The sequence below is a fragment of the Microcaecilia unicolor genome, chromosome 1, assembly GCF_901765095.1.
Source record: "Microcaecilia unicolor chromosome 1, aMicUni1.1, whole genome shotgun sequence".
NCBI classification, from domain to species: domain Eukaryota; kingdom Metazoa; phylum Chordata; class Amphibia; order Gymnophiona; family Siphonopidae; genus Microcaecilia; species Microcaecilia unicolor.
In genome coordinates this window covers 690,923,682-690,939,893 of record NC_044031.1, presented here as the reverse complement: position 1 = coordinate 690,939,893, position 16,212 = coordinate 690,923,682, and the positions used below count along the sequence as shown (strand labels likewise).

Here is a 16,212-nt window from a genome sequence, read left to right as displayed (position 1 = left end):
TCAACATAGCATAGTTACAACTGTAAAGCAAGTATCTGACATTCCCCTCTTCTCCCCCCCCCCCCCCCATTATATGGTGGAACCCCAGTAACCATATGTCCTTTTAAGCATCTTTAGCAGTCAATAATATACAAGTTCTTTCTTTTGATAGTAGAGTGCCTATACTACAAGGGCAGCATTCCAGCTTCTCCAAATTTGGTAGCTATCCCACACTTTGTGAAAAGCTACTAACTGTCCGTTTTGTAGCACAATCAACTTTACATCAAATAAACATAATCAAGTTTGAGGAGTACCACTGTCAGAGGAGGTGTGGATGGTTATTTCCAGGCAGCGTCTAGCGCTATTTTAGCCACCAAAAACAGAGTGGATGCCATTTTATGTAGGGCAGGCTTTACCCCAAAGGGCTTGAAGTGAAAGACAGTGGTCCGCTTTAGACTGATATCTCAGCCCAGTTACGTCTTGTATTGCCTGCAATACATCAGTCCAATATGACTAAATTTGCAGACAGACCCCCAAATATGGTACATGTCACTGACCATACCACAATTCCTTGAACAATATCCAGTTCCATGGTTAAACATTTTCAATAAACATTGAAACAGGATTTTGTGCCCAATTTCTACCAGGTTACTATATAGATATTTTCAACAAATACTTAAAGCTCATTTCCCACCATTTGTCATATGTCAACTCTAAATCCTTCTCCCATCTCCTAATACAGTAATCTATTGGTGAAGATACGCCAGCAATACCTTATATATTTGAGAGATGGAGCCCCTACCACCCCCCCCCCCCTGCATTGCCTGCTCAAGTAATGCCTCTTCGAGACCTAGTTCACTTTGAGGTGTGTGTGCAATTAATATGGTCATATATCTGCCTATAATGAAAAACAAGATGCGGAGGAAGGCCATATTCCTCCCTTAATTCCAAGAAGGGCAAAATTTCTCCCTCCTCCCAAAGCTGACACAAGGTATAGCGCTAAATCCCATTGATAAATGTCCACTCCAATGTAACAGGTGTAAATCCCGGGACGTAATGAATGGCTGTCTGTAAGAAATACTTTCTATTTGAAAAAAAACCACTTTTTTTTTAATGTCCTTGCTAAGTCTCAAGGAGGCACCTAATTCCCACAGAGGCATTTTTGGCATGCTCAGAAATCATTAAATTGGGTAGCCATAGAATGGTCTATAATTGTGTGGGCTCAATCCATTTCTGCTCTAATCTCACCCACACTTTGGCTAAATGAGTGATTCATTCAGCTAATGTGTGCAGCTGTACTGATCTGTAATATAAAATAAAATCTGGAACAGACATTCCTCCCTGTTTTTTAGGTTGACACAGAGTCTGAGCTTGAACTGGGGAGGGGGGAGAGACATTTATTTCATATATATCTAAATATCTTTTTTTAAGTTTATTTAAAAAATTGCCTGGATATGGGGAGGGGAAAGCCATAAATAGAACAGCTATGGCTAGATCATCATTTTAATGGCCTGAACACTTCTAGCCATGAGACATTAAGCCCTTCCCATCTATCCATGTCGCCAAAGAGTTCCTCTATTTTTGAGGGAAAATTGGCTGCATAGAGCCTTCTATAGTCTTGGTTATATTTACTCCCAGGTAATGAATATATCGTGGAGCCCAGTGAAAAGGAAATCATTGCTGCAAAAAGGCAACCTCCTCCTGACCCCACAGTGACATTTAGAATTATCAGGTTCCATCTCCCCTCCATAGTCTCCAGACTGTGAGGTACCTCAGTCTCCTCTATTGCCAATCCTATTTAACATCATGATGGCACCACTGGGAAGGAAACAAAAGGCAAGTGGATTCAATACATTCATCTATGCAGATGAAATAATGTATCTCCCCTCCCCTTTAAAAATTACATCTATGACATACTGAACACAATCAAATCAGGGTTGGACTTGATGGAAACATGGGCATCTGTATTCAAATTGAAACTAAATAGAGAAAAAACTAAATTCTGGTCATAACTAACCCTTTTCACCCAATCCCTTACAAGAGTTTTATTATTGACCAAGACACTTATCCGCTGGAATCAAACTTGAAGATCTTAGGTGTGATTCTTGACTAACATCCAACTTTGAACCTCAGGTATCCACAGTTGTTGCGAGAATTTTTAAAACATTGTGGAAGTTAACAAAAATAAGGTTTCTTTTTTCCAATGATATCTTCTGAATCTTAATACAAGCTTTCGTTATTATCACAGATCGATTATTGTAATGTTGATTGCACAGGATGTAAAGAAGAGGTACTAAAAAAGTTACAAAGAGCCCAGAACACAGCAGCAAGACTTGTTTGTAGGCACCATATTTCAAGAGGGCTACACCATTGCTCCTGAAGCTACACTGGCTTCCAATAAAAGCCAGAGTTGATTTTAACGATGCGTATTTGTTATACAGTATGGTCTCACAGTATATGCAACCTCTAGTCAGGGCTGCCCGGGGGGGGGGGGGGGGGGAACTTTCCTGGGCCTGGTCTCCAAGGGGGGGCCCAGCACCAGGGTCTGCCTCTCCCCTGCTTCTGTCAGGACCCAGGTGACTGCGTTAAAGTGATAATCTGGTCCGAGCACACAGGAGCAGATCCCAGCACTAGGCCCCCCTTGGAGGCAGGGGGATTAGCAGACGCACTGACACAGGAAGGTAGGGGGCGGCATGAGCGAGCAAGTGAGGGGCGCTGACAGCCTCAGCAAGTGAGTGAGGGGTGGCAGCGGCAGCTGTGTTCTAAGTGGGAGAGGGGCGGCTGCTTCAGCAGCCCTGCCCCGGGATTGGTTCTGTCTCTCAGCGGCCCTGCCTCTAGTTGAGCGTCCTCAACAAAATGCAGTTCTGGGGCCAAAGATGACTTAATTCTCCACTCCCACTGCTGTAAGAAAATAGTTTATTAATTGGTTCTTATGGCTGGGTTTACTTACCAGGGTACCAAATGGTGGAATTCCCTTCCGAAACAAATCAGGTGAGAGAACAACAATATGAGCTTCCGCAAAATATTTAAAAAAAAAACCCTTCCTTTTCAGAAAATTTCTATTAATGGAAAGTGAATAGTAATGTAATTATGTTATTGGCATAGAGATAACATGTAGTTAAAATGGCCATTTCTCGCAATGGAGGAGGGTGAATAATGGAGTGCCGAAGGGTTCTGTACTTGGACCTGTGCTATTTAATATATTTATAAATGATCTGGAATTCAGAACAGCAAGAGAGGTGATTAAACTTGCAGATGACACAAAAATATTCAAGGTTGATAAAACAACATGCAGACTATTTTTATTTATTTATTGCATTTGTATCCCACATTTTCCCACTTCTTTGCAGGCTCAATGTGGCTTACATCATCATGAATAGTGGAAATATATAAGAAAATATACATTTAGTATAACAGAAGGATCTTGGGTAACATGACAATGATAAAACATGATAGTGGTCTAACAAGCAAATATTGCAGTTCTAGATGTATGTATAGGAGTTGATATTTGTTGAACTTTGTTGTATGCCTTGTTAAAGAGATGGGTCTTCAGTAGTTTGCGGAATTTAGTTAGATCATAGATCGTTTTTAAGTTGTGCGGCAGCTCGTTCCAGAATTGTGTGCTCAGGTAGGAAAAGGTTGACATATGCGTTAGTTTGTATTTTAGACCTTTACAGTTGGGGAAATGAAAATTAAGGAATGCGCGGGATGATTTTTTAGCATTCCTGGGTGGTAAGTCTATCAGGTCTGACATGTAGGCTGGGGCGTCTCCGTGAATAATTTTGTGAACTAGGGTGCATATTTTGAACGTGATGCGTTCTTTGAGTGGGAGCCAGTGTAACTTTTCTTGCAGGGGTTTAGCACTTTCATATTTAGTTTTACCGAATATGAGTCTAGCTGCAGCGTTCTGAGCTGTTAGAAGTTTCTTGATTATTTGCTCTTTGCAGCCAGCGTAGAGTGCATTGCAGTAATCTAGATGACTGAGTACCATTGATTGTATCAAGTTGCGGAAGACAGTCCTTGGGAAGAAAGGTCTTACTCTTTTTAATTTCCACATGGAGTATGAAAAATTGCAGGAAGACCTTACGAAACTGGAAGACTTGGCATCCAAATGGCAGATGAAATTTAGTGTGGACAAATGCAAAGTGATGCACATTGGAAAGAAAAATCCAAATCATATACCTGACCAACTTGGGGGTCAGCACCCAAGAAAAAGATCTAGGCATCATTGTAGATAATATAAAACGCTAAAATAGTCTGCCCAGTGTGCGGCTGCAGCTAAAAACGTTGCTAGGAATAATACGAAAGGGATGGTAAATAAGACCAAGAATACTATACTGTCTTTGTCCTTTGTGTGACCTCATATTAGTACTGCATTCAGTATTAGTCGCTATATCTCAAAAAAGTTACAGCGGAATTAGAAAAGGTTCAAAGAAGAGTGACCAAAATGATAAATTGATGGAACTCTCTTATGAGGAAAAGCTAAAGAGGTTAAGGCTCTTCAGCTTGGAACAGACGGCTGAGGGGAGATATGATTGAGATCTACAAAATCCTGAGTGGTGTAGAACAAATAGAAGTGAATCAATTATTTATTCTTTCAAAAAGTACAAAAACTAAGGGACACTCAGGGCTCCTTTTACTAAGCGGCAGTAAGCCCAATGCAGGCTTACTGCTTGCTATACAGGAAGTACCGCCGGGCTACCACAGCAACCCGGCGGTACTTCCCACCCTTAGCGCACCACCATTTCCGGCGCTATAAAAATGTATTTATTTTTGTAGCACCAGTGTGTACCTGGCAGTAATCGGGCAGTACCCGGTTACTGCTGGGTTAACATGGGAGCTCTTACCGCCACCTAAATGGGGCTCCCCCTCTCGAACTGGCCGCATTGCAAGTGCTTTACTTGCCACCGACCATTTCCTGTAGGAAAGCAAGGCTTCCCTTTTACCAGCTGCGGTAAAAGGGGGCCTCAGGGCACATGTAAAACACTCGCCAACACCACCACCGGCCCCCTTTTGTCACAGCTTTGTAAAGGGGTCCTCAATGAAGATACACTAATACTTTTAAAACAAATTGGAAATATTTTTTCACTTAATAAATACTTAAGCTGGGGGAAACCAAGATGGCTGCCGCACCGGGTGGACATGAAAACGCTCTGTGAGAATTGAGCTGAACAGCTCTTTTTATTTCCTGTTGAAATGCCCCATAAACGTAAGGGAGCTCTGAGGATAGTGCCTCCACCTACCTCAACTCCCTCTTCGGTTCAAACATCGCTGGAGAGTTTTTTCCCCGGTGCTCCCAGGCTTCGGGGAGAGGATCCCGATGTGGGGAGGTCCGGAGAAGCGGAAGCCCCACTGGGAGAGGAAGTCTCCCTATCGCCACCATCGTTCTCACTGATCCCTCCTAGCCCGATGTCGAGAGCGGCCCTGGTGGGAAACCCCGACGACTCGGAAGGCGTGCCGAAAGGAGTTTCCAGTGAGGACCCAGAGGCGCAGGCAACGACTCGGGAAGCCAGGGGGAATATCTCCCCCATGGCACAGACTTCGGAGGTGACGCTGCAAACATTGAAGGTGATGTTAGACCAGATCACCACTACACTCCAGAAGACTTCAGGTGACGTACTTACATTAAACGCTAAGTTTGAGGACCTAAAAAAGACTGTAGACTCTGTTAAAGATGATATAACTACTCAAGTTAAATCGATACAGAAAGAGGTCGATGCCTTGAATGCCTTTAAGATCACGGTTATGAAAGACTCCACAAATATGAGGCAAAAAATTGAGCAAATTGAAAATTTTAATCGGCGCCTCAATCTCCGACTCTTAAATTTTCCACTGATAGCAGGGGTATCTCTGGCTGATACCTTTAAGAAATACCTGATAGAAACTCTCCGTTTTCCTTCAGAGGGTATACCCCCGCTAAACAAAATATATTATATTCCCAAAAATAGAGAAGGAGTGCAAGGCCCTGAAGAAGATAACCTAAACTTACAGAACATTTCTGATATACTGGAACAATCCTCAGACATTATAACTAACAGAGTCACAACGATTGTTTCTTTGGTATTTGAGCAGGACTACAATGCTATTTTAAAGCTTTATTTCAGAAATATGAATGCTCAATTCTATGGTTCTAAAATATGGATTTATCCTGACATCACCAAGGCTACACAACAAAAAAGGAAATCATTTCTGACATTAAAACAAAAGACTATAGATATAGGGGCTTCTTTTTTTCTTGCCTACCCATGCAAGTGTGTGGTGAGGCTGGGACAAACTAAATACATCTTTTTTACACCGGAACAACTAAAATCGTTTGTACAGATGAAACAAGTGAAGTACCTGGAGGAAAATGTAGCCAGAATTTTTATTTTGAAAATTGCCTGTATTCAATCTTCTCTAACTCTTTTCCCCCCCTCCGTTTAAAATTGGGGTCTAAGAAAGGTTACAATTATCTTATGTTTATATTTTCTTTAATTATTCCATTCTTAAATAATCTTCAGTGAAAGTTAGTTTAAGTACTTTTTGGAATAATAAGTTTTTGATTTCTACCTGAATTTCTGTACAAGGTTTATCCTTGAATGTATATAATTTAAAATCATAAATAAAGAATTAAAAAAAAAAAATACTTAAGCTCTGGAACTCTGCAGGAGGATGTAGTAACAGCGATTAGCGTATCTGGGTTTAAAAAAAGGTTTGGACAAGTTCTTGGAGGAAACGCCCATAGTCTGCTATGGAGACCGACATGGGGAAGCCACTGCTTGCCCTGGGATTGGTATCATGGAATGCTGCTATTATTTGGGTTTCTTCCAGGTACTTGTGACCTGAATTGGCCACTGTTGGATACAGGACTGGGCTAGATAGATAGACCACTGGTCTGACACAGTATGGCTATTGTTTTGTTCTCTATTTATTTATTTTTATTTTGTTACATTTGTATCCCACATTTTCCCATCTTTTTGCAGGCTCAACGTGGCTTACATATTACCGTTAACGGAATTAGCCGGTTCTGGTCTGAACAAATATAAAGTATGAATGAATACAAGGTGATATTATGGTAGATAAGGTACATGTATGGTAGGTACAATTGGGGGGAACCTAGAGGGGGAAGAGGAAGAGTCAGGTAATGTCCACTACGGTCTTTGGTTATATTGTGTTGCAGGTGTCCAGGTATTTTTTTATGTTGGGTCGGTGGGGTATGCTCTTCTGTCTTTAATGCTTTCTGGAAATTTAGGTGGTCTAGCGTAGTTTTTACTGCTTTTGGCAGTGCGTTCCATAATTGTGCGCTTAAGTAGGAAAAGCTGGATGCATAGGTGAATTTGTATTTGAGTCCATTGTTGCTTGGGTAGTGGAGGTTTAGATAAGATCGTGCAGATCTTGTGGTATTTCTGGTTGGCAGGTCGATAAGGTCTGTCATGTATCAAGGTGCCTCGCCGAAAATAATTTTATGAATAGTCGTGCAGATTTTGAAAGTGATACGTTCTTTGATTGGTAGCCAGTGCAGTTTACCTCGGAGTGGGTTGGTGCCGTCGAAACGCGTTTTTCCAAATATAAGCCTGGCTGCTGTGTTTTGGGCGGTCTGGAGTTTTTTTTATGATTTGATCCTTGCATCCCGCATAGATTCCATTACAGTAGTCTGTGTGGCTTAGTACCGTTGATTGTATCAGATTACAAAATATTTCCCTCTGGAAGAATGGTCTCACGCGTTTCAGTTTCCATACTGAGAAAAACATTTTCTTCATGGTGGATTTCGCTTGGGTCTCTAGTGAGAGGTTACGGTCGATTGTTACTCCGAGAATTTTCAGGCTGTCTGAGATAGGGAGGGTGTATCCTGGGGTGTTAATGTTTGTGGGTTTGTATGTATTTTATTGGGATGAGATGATAAGGCAGTGTTTCTTTTCTGTATTGAGTTTTAATTGGAATGCATTTGCCCATGAGTTCATGATGTTTCAGCTGAGCTCGATTTGGTTGGTGATTTCTGCCAAATCATATTTGTAGGGGATATATAATGTAACGTCATCAGCGTAGATAAATGGGTTAAGGCCTTGGGTGGATAAGGTCTTGGCTAGTGGAGTCATCATAAGGTTGAACAGGATCGGTGATAGTGGTGATCCTTGCGGTACGCCGCAGTCTGGTTTCCACGGTGATGATATGTTTGTTTTTGATTTCACTTGATATGTTCTTGTGGTTAGAAAACCCTTGATCCAATTGAGAGTGCCACCACTGATTCCGAAGTATTCTAGGAGTCTTAGCAGTATGTTATGGTTAACCATGTCGAATGCACTTGACATGTTTCATAGACTAATTCTCCTTTTTATTCTGCAAGTAATTCAATACGTTATCTATAGAGTTATATTCTCTTTTTATATCACTTAAATGTATATGAAAAATCTACTCATCATTATGTTATATTAATTGAATGTAAGCCACATTGAACCCGAGCCTGATTGGGATAATGTGGGATATAAATGTCAATAAATAAATAAGAATTTCAAACTAGGTTTTACTTAAAACCTGACAGGTTCCCATGTCACTGTAGCTCTAAAACTACTTGTGCTAGAGAGTGTCGAGGGTTAGTAAAATGCGAAGGAAGTCATCTGCAAAGAGCATGACTTTGTACTCATTTCACCCCCACTGTATGCCGGTGATCACCGACCGAGTTCTTTTATGCCAAAGGCTCTATCATGATGGCAAACAACAAGGGCGAGAGCAAACAACCCTGGCTTGTAACTCGATGTAGTGGGAAATTAGGTGCATAAGTGCTATTGATTTTTTGCCAAGATACCAGGTTGGTATAAATCTGATGTATCCACTGAATAGAACACCCCAAAAATCCCACTTTTCACAAAATTGAAAACAAATGGCCAATGGATTAGATCAAATAAATATTCTGCATCCAGTGAAAGCAAAAGCATAGGGATGGCCTTAGTCCTGGCATACTGAATTAGATGTAGCACCCTACGAAAATCATCAAAAGTTTCCCTCCCTACTATGAAGCTGAACTGATCCTCATGTGTCATTGTAGACAGGAAGTAGCTTCACTGAGGTGTGGTAACAGTATCTCATCTAAGTGGGATAAACATAAAGGAATCCTGTTCAGAATAAATGGATCCTCAGGAGCTTAGCCGAGATTGGATAACAGAGCCAGTAGTGGGAGGCGGGGCTGGTGGTTGGGAGGCGGGGATAGTGCTGGGTAGACTTATACGGTCTGTGCCAGAGCCGATGGTGGGAGGTGGGGATAGTGCTGGGCAGAGTTGTACGGTCTGTGTCCTGAAAAAGACAGGTACAAATCAAGGTAAGGTATACACAAAAAAGTGGCACAGTGGGAGGTGGGGCTGGTGGTTGGGAGGTGGGGATAGTGCTGGGCAGACTTATACGGTCTGTGCTAGAGCCGATGGTGGGAGGCGGGGATAGTGCTGGGCAGACTTGTACGGTCTGTGCCCTGAAAAAGACAGGTACAAATCAAGATAAGGTATACACAAAAAAAGTGGCACATTTCTTGGGCAGACTGGATGGACCGTGCAGGTCTTTTTCTGCCGTCATCTACTATGTTACTATGTAATGAAGAATAGCAGCCTCTGTAGGAGAGAATCTGGGGTATATAACCGAGTATAATACTGAATGAAGATTTCCTGTATGTCTTTTGTTGCAGTATGTACTGTCCCTTGTTTATCTCTAATAGAAAAAATATGAGAACATCCTGATAGTTTTTTCAATTTATGAGCTAGCAGATGGCTAGTTCGATTGCCAAGTGTGTCTGCTCAACTTGCTGTAAGTGTTCAAAAATCTCAGCCAACTGCCGATGGCGCTACCATGCCAGGCAGACGCATGTAAAGGTGCACCATATCTCTCATATCTTATCCCCGCAAAAATTTGCTGCCGCCCTGGTTGATTTTATGGTGAAACTGTAGGGGCTGGGCTACCGACTGATGAAGACTTAACAATGCTCAGGATTCTCAAAGAAAAAGGTACTCCTACCATTATAGAACTATATTCGCAAAAGGCCTCCAAGCAAGGAGTTGGCGGTCCCGCACAGGCAACAGGAAGTGCTGGTTCAGGAGAGAAATTATTGCCTCCGAGCACCCGACTACCAGATTCTGATGATGCACTTACTTTGGTTCTTCAGGAGTTGCGAGCTACAAAGTCTGCTATTGCAGAAATGGTCATTTCGAAACTGGAACTCCACTTTGCAGAATTGTCACAGAAAGTAGATATGTTGGCGGGGCACTTCATGATGTAGAGATGGAACAAGAAAAAGGCGTTGAAATTGTGGCCTCAACTACTAAACATATGCAAGCAATCACGTACAAAATTGAGGACATGGAGAACAAACAACGCAGATTAAATCTGTGCATATATGGTATTCCAGAAGGTATGGAGGGTCCCAGCCCAATAGCATTTATTCGGAAGGTGTTGGGCGACTGTTTTCCTTACTCTCTAAACCAGCCAGCATTCAAGATTGAGCAGGCACACAGGGAGCGCCGTCCAAAGTTGGATATAAATCTCCCCCTCCCCCCCAGGCCTTCATTGTTAAACTTATATGATACTTGGAGGTGGATTATATTCTACGCTTGTCAGGGAAACAAAAAGTATGCAAGTTATGAGAACTGGTATTTAAACATCTTTCCAGATCTCAGCGTGGAAACGATGAGAAGAAAGGAACTTTGGAACTATAAGCAAGCACTAATGGCCAGAGGTCTGCAAGCAGCTACATGGCACCCAGCAAAATTGGTGACCTTCCAGAATGGAAAAAATCGTTTCTTTGACTCGCTTAAGGAAACAGTTGTTTTTTTTTTAATTTCTAAATTGCAGCATAAACCCCCAATAGCTCAAACTATCAAGCAATGAAGGGAACTCCAATATTCCCCTTCCAGGAAGAAGGGTTTAAGCTATCCCTGACAGTTAAGTCTAAATCTGTTCAACTTTTGTAAAAGACCAGACAAACAGACGTAACGAGGAAGAAGACACTGACACAAGAGCTTAATTTGAAAAGAGTGCTAGATATGTTTTCAGAAGACTAGGCAGATAATGATTCGCAGAACAGCGGGAAGGAGATAGCAGAGAACCAAACGCCAGAAAGGGAACTCCTGTGGATGGATTGAGACTGCAGAGTTTGTCTGCACCTGAGGCATGAACTGTTGGAGCGATACTTTACTACTGTTTCTGTAGATCATATCTTGTAACAACTGCAGATTAAACCGGATGAGCTAGAGGTGCAAGTATTAAAATGCGGCAGCTTGTGTTGTCCACTGATAGTGGATGTGATTGGTGGGGACTCTGAAGCAGGGAGCAGATTGGCAGGGAAGGGTGGGAAGACTGGGGGACACTCTTGTGTTACCAGATGGTGGGGGAGGAAAGGGAGCGGGGGGGGGGGGGGGGAGGGAAGGCAGAGGGTGAGGGGGGGGAGTTCTTAGGGTTGGGGAAATTTTAGGAAGGGAGGGGCAGAGCTCGGCATTTGAGGGTGAGGGAAACCTTTTTTGATGACGGGCGAGGAGCTTAAATTAACTACCTGGAATGTGTGTGTGTGTGTGTGGGGGGGGGGGGGGGGGGGGGGGCTGAAACACACAAACGCAAATGTATTCTCAAACAGTTTAAAGATCTCCATACAGACATTGTGCTACTTCAGGAGGTTAAACTGGACACTAAGGAAATGTTGAAACTTAAGGGTGGACCATGGTCAAAGATTTATTTTTCCTCAGTCGGGTCTAGATCTAATGGGGTGGTGATACTTGTTCATAAAAATCTGATGTTTATTGAACATGCTTCGGGAAGAGATGAACTGGGCAGATATGTTTGGGTATCGGGGAGAATAAATAGATGGGAATTCACGCTGCTGAATGTGTATGCCCCAAATGACCCAAAGTCCTCATTCTTTCCGAAAGTTTGCACAAAAATTAGAGGTCAGGGGAACAAAACTAATAATAGGGGGAGACATGAATATTGCATTAGGTAAACAGGCTAGAACATACGCTTGCACTAGGGAAGAGATTAGAGAAAGTGCTCTCCTCAAAAAGCAATTGCAGAACTCTGCCCTGAAAGATGTATGAAAGGGTGCATAATCCCATGGAGCGCCAATATACGTGCTTAGGTAGTCACATGTCATATTCTAGGTTGGACTACTGGTGGGTGGACAGATGCCAGGTGGGATGGTGGAGGGACATTACAATCTACATAATCAGCATATCCAATCATGCCCCAGTTAGTGGAAAGGTGGTGTATGACCATTTACAGAATTCTGGGAAACAATGTAGGGCCAATGTGGCTCTCATGAGGAAACACACTACGTAAGAACTAATGAAGCAAAAATGGACAGAATATTTGAAATTGAATGACACGGGTGAGATTAGCTTGGGGACACTGTGGGATGCGGGCAAAGTATACATGAAGGTAATACTGTTACAACATGCTGCCAGGGTGCAAAAATCTCAGAAACAAAGGACACAAGAAATAGTGGAACGCTTGGCAATTTTACAAAAGATACATGAAAAATACCCCTCAAATATGATTAGGGAGCAGATTAGGAGCACACGGGCTTAGTTGTCTGAATTAGATAGAGGGCAAACTAAGTTTGCTATAAGAAAGGTAAAAAGGGATTATATGGAAGGGGGGAATAGAATGGGAAAGTTGTTGGCCTGGGAACTGAAGAAACAGTGATGTGATCGTTGGGTCCCCAAAATTCTTACCGAATCAAGAGAGGTTAAGATATCGCACCAGGATACTGATCACCAATTCCAATTGTTCTACGAGAAACTGTATTCCTCAGAACTTAAGTGTTCTGGAGAGGTCAATGCCCAATATCTCCAGAGACTTTAGTAACCCAAAGTGGGGGCGCTAGATGAAGTGACTCTGAATGAACCCATAACGGAATTTGAGATTAGCAGGGTTATTTTGGACTTATCCAAAGGGAGATCCCCTGGGGAGAACGCGTTCCCAGCAGAGTACTACCAAATTTTGAAAACAGATATTTCTCCGGTTTTGACTCAACTTTTTGGAGAGTTGAAGGAAGGCTCCGCTTTGCCAGGGTCATTCTACAAAGCTAATGTGGTGGTCCTCCCTAAGTCAGGGAAAGACCAGTCTAAATGTGCTTGCTATCAACCCATTGCTCTATTAAACTGTGGAATGAAAGTATTTGCAAACGTTCTGGCGAACAGATTGAACCCTCTGCTCCCTAAGCTGATTCACCCGGATCAGATGGGGTTCGTTCATGGCATAAACTAGGTGATAATGTGCAGCGTGCAGTCAATATAATTGCGGCTATAGAGCGCAGACAAGAACCTGCACTGTGTATCGCCATAGATGCAGAGAAGGCGTTCTATAGAGTCGAGTGGGAATATTTGTTTGAAGTTATGTGCCACATGGGTCTTAGAGGGTTAAATCTCTTTATATGGCTCCAAAAAGCGTCATATTGGTGAATGGGATCAGATCAGATGAGATTCTCTTGGGGAGAGGAACTAGACAAGGGTGCCCAATGTACCTGTTATTTGCTATTGCCCTGGAGCCATTTGCAGCCTATATTTGACAACATTTAGGTATTGCCCCTATAGAAAATCAGAATGCCAGCCACAAAATCTTATTGCATTCGGATGACATACTACTGTTTTTGGCAAGGCCTCAGCAATCTTTGCCACTTTTGTTGCAGGAATTAACTCAGTTTGGAGCAAGGCCGGTGCAACCCGGTAAGCATGGCAGAGGGGTGCTGACCTCTGGAGGGTGCCACAAACCATGCTTACCGCTGCCGGGAGACTCACAGTTCCTGCAGGCAACTCTTGGTCCTCACCTACCCGCCCCCTCAGCTTACCACAACAGCCCTTCTTTCCTTCCTGTTGCAATGCATTTAAAACTTTTATTTTACTTCAAGTCGCAGCAGCGGCAACAGTGAAAGTAGCAGGCTTGACTCCAGCATTCCCTTCCCTTCTCTCTGTGTCCTGCCCTCCTCTGACATAATTTCCTCTGACCGCGAGGGCAGGACATAGAGGGAAGGAAAGGAAACGCTGGAGGCGAGCCTGCTGCTTTCACTGCCACTGTCGCAACTTGAGGTAAAATAAAAGTTTTAAATGCAGGGCAGCAGGAAGGAAATGAGGGCTGTTGTGGGAAAAGAGGGCGGGCAAGTGAGAGCTGGGGTTGGAACTGGAACTTGGGAGCAGAAAAGGGGGGCAGGTGGGGGCTGGGATGAGTCATTGGACATGGATGGGAGGGGGCAGAGGAGAATCACAAGACATGGATGGGAGGGGAGGGGAGAATCGCTGGACATGGATGGGAGGGGAGAGAGGAGAAATAACTGGACATGGAGGGGAGAGCAGGAGAGAGAAGAACTGCTGGATATGGATGAAGAAGGCAGGGAAGAGAGGAGATTTGCTGGATATGGAGGTGAGGACAGGGGAAGAGGAGAGTTGCTGAACATGGATGGTTTGAGAGGAGGGCAGGAGAAATTCTGGACATAGATGGACGAGAGGGAAGACAGGAAGGAGATGCACATGGATGGAGAGGAGGGGAGAGAGGAGAAATTCTGGACATGGATGGAGTGGAGGGCAGGGAAGGTAAACTTATGTATCATACCTGATAATTTTCTTTCCATTAATCATAGCTGATCAATCCATAGACTGGGGTGTTGTGTCCATCTACCAGCAGGTGGAGATAGAGAGCAATCCTTTTGCCTCCCTATATGTGGGGTCATGTGCTGCCGGAAACTCCTCAGTATGTCGATATCAAAGCTCCATCCACAGGACTCAGCACTTAGAGAATTACACCCACAAAGGGACACTCTGCCCAACTCACCACCACCGAAACAGGGGAGGGGAATCAACCCAGCTCATCCCCACACAAGTGGGGGAGGGGAATCCGTCCAGCTCATCCCCGCGGAGGAGCTGACTGACCCCAACACTGCCGAAGCGGGAGGGGTACAAAGCTGCCCTACAGCCGCACGAAGCGGGAGGGAGCGCCGGCAGAATTTAGGTCTCAATCCAGCCCCGTAAAATGGAGGAGAGAGGAATGCAGCAGCTAACTGTAACACAAAATCGTCTCAACTCCAGAAGAATTCAATCGAAAAAACTTGAACACGAAGATCCTCCTGAACAGGAACTGAAGGCTAAACTTGAACCTGAAATGCAACCAGAATATAAACAGTACAGATATCTGGGTGGGGCTATGGATTGATCAGCTATGATTAATGGAAAGAAAATTATCAGGTATGATACATAATTTTACCTTCAATATCAATCCATAGACTGGGGGGATGTACCGAAGCAGTACTCATCCAGGGCGGGACATAGAAATCCCTGACCGCAACACTGAAGCTCCAAACCGGGCCTCTGCCCGAGCAGCCACAGTCAAGCGGTAATGACGAGAGAAGGTATGAGCCGATGCCCAAGTTGCCACCTTACAAATCTCTTCCAAGGAGACGGACCCGGCCTCTGCCATCGAGGCCGCCTGTGCCCTAGTGGAATGAGCCTTTTTTTTTTTTGTTACATTTGTACCCCGCGCTTTCCTACTCATGGCAGGCTCAATGCGGCTTACATGGGGCAATGGAGGGTTAAGTGACTTGCCCAGAGTCACAAGGAGCTGCCTGTGCCGGGAATCGAACTCAGTTCCTCAGTTCCCCAGGACCAAAGTCCACCACCCTAACCACTAGGCCACTCCTCCACTCCAGCCTTCAGCTGGATAGGCGGCATCTTCCCCGCGGCCACATAAGCTGCTGCAATGGCTTCCTTGACCCATCGTGCCACTGTAGGCTTGGATGCCTGCAGACCCTTACGAGGACCTGCGAACAGCACAAACAGATGATCCGACTTCCGGAAATCATTGGTCACTTCCAAGTATCTGATGATGACTCGTCTCACATCTAGATATTTGAGAGCAGAGTACTCCTCTGGGTAGTCCTCCCTACAAAAGGAGGGTAGGCAGAGCTGCTGATTCACATGGAAACGAGAAACAATCTTGGGCAGGAAGGAAGGCACCGTGCGAATAGACACTCCTGCCTCAGTGAACTGTAGGTGATTAACTCCCTTGAGAAAGCGCACCACATCTGGCTGCGAGGCCAGGGAAGCACCCTTCAGGCGACCCTTGAAGCAAGCCAGAGCCGCTACCTGGACCTTTAAGGGAACTGAGCGACAGGCCTTTCTCCAGACCTTCTTGCAGGAACGCCAACACTGAAGAAATTGGAGCAGTGAAGGGAGAAAGAGAGCCTGCCTCACACCACGATGCAAAGGTACGCCAAACCCTGGCGTAAGCAGTAGAAGT

The 16,212-nt window shown here is 44.0% G+C and overlaps 1 protein-coding gene across 1 annotated transcript in view; it reads right to left on the bottom strand.

Moving 5' to 3' along the window:
- VPS13C (vacuolar protein sorting 13 homolog C) overlaps window positions 1-16,212 on the bottom strand; it is a 992,635-nt gene that overhangs the window by 308,901 nt on the left and 667,522 nt on the right. The gene's annotated exons all lie outside the window — the stretch shown is intronic.